Raw genomic sequence first — 1,610 nt, 5'->3', positions numbered from 1 at the left:
TAATAGATTATTATTAATGCGTTAATATTTATTGACAACCTCAGACGTCCTGCGCTGCAGTGTAATAAAACTCCATATAAAATCAACATGAACTTTTTTAACATTATTATTGAGATTTTATTAAATTAAAGAGAGAATACAGCATTTATTTGTAGTTTTTGGACGAAGGCGATCTTTTTTTTTTTTTTTAAATAAATAAGTCTATATAAATCTATTTTGGGATGTGAATTCTCCTTGTCTACAAATTGTGGAAACTCTACGGTTCTCCGTGAAAGTCCCGCCCACCGACGACGCAGGAGGCGAGCAGTTCAGAATGGACAGACACGCCCCCACCTGTGTAGATTCAAGCCGAGCTTCCTCCATTTAAAAAAAACTAAATAAATAATGTTTTAGTATTTTTCACAAACACAATAAAGAAAATGTATTAGAAAAAAAAAGAAAAAGCTGAATTTTTTTTTTACAGAATTCCAGGAAAAATGATAAATAGCAGTGAGTAATTCTTATTTTTGGGCTATCTGACTTTAGCCTGGATTTTTATGTGTTTTCATTCAAAATGATCTTGATTAGTTTGTTGACAGATTTTATTCTTGTTGTTTTTATAAAATGACTCCTAAAACTTTCATTTTATGTTGTAAAAACAGTTTGTTAAACATTTTTGGGGATTTCCACAGCATGATGAATCCTATTTTTCCAGATGTAATTTTCTATTTTTACATGTTTTTATGTCTAGTGTGTGAATATAACATGAACAAATGACAGAATAAATGTAGTGTCATACAGGAGAGGTTGTGCTGATTAAAATGATACCAAATAAGCAGCAGGTACTCTTTCGCAAAAAAATCAAATAAAGACAAAAACAGTTTTAGACCTTATAGTTCCAAAGGGTTAAAAAAAACGTTCTGTGTGATTTCATATTGTGATTATTTGTAGATAAGTGGCTGTCAAATACTCTAACTAAAAAAAAAAAAATCAATGGCGATTAATCACGATTAATTTATCCAGGTTGTGATTAATTTGTTAATTTTTTTGATCGATTCCAGGTCATTCTTAATCCACTTAACTCTTGATTTTTGGGTTCTAGACCATGGCTATATCTGAGAGCTGGAGCGACTAGCCTCTTGGTTTAAAGTAGAGCTGTCAGGCGATTAAAATTTTTAATCGCTATTAATTGCATTTTGTCTTGAGTTAACTCGCGATTAATCGCAAATTTACATGTGGCCTTTTTTTAAGGAAAAAAAAATGTGTGGTTCGTGGAATTTAGTAGTTCTACATTAATTATGAAAACAAGAATGACAAAGTTAATAGTTTTCATCAGAAATACTTTATTTTGTAACATTGTATTGAGATAAACCTTCTTAACAATAAAAGACTGTAACATAAAATGCCTAACAAAAGCCCAAGTGCAAGTGAAGGGCATTTTAAATTCAAAACTTCAATCAATGATCAGTAAAATAAAATAAAAAACATCAAAAATAAATCTATCACTCTATAAAATATCACTTTCATGTTCATTTTTTATCACGACCAAATCTTTTCCTCCTCTGCTGAACTACAGTAATAAATGAAATAGAGATTTATCATTTCCAATTAACTTTTGTTTTTTAAAACAT

This window comes from Oryzias melastigma, linkage group LG8 (assembly GCF_002922805.2).
Source record: "Oryzias melastigma strain HK-1 linkage group LG8, ASM292280v2, whole genome shotgun sequence".
Classification (NCBI taxonomy): Eukaryota; Metazoa; Chordata; class Actinopteri; order Beloniformes; family Adrianichthyidae; genus Oryzias; species Oryzias melastigma.
Note: the sequence above shows the minus strand (reverse complement) of the source record.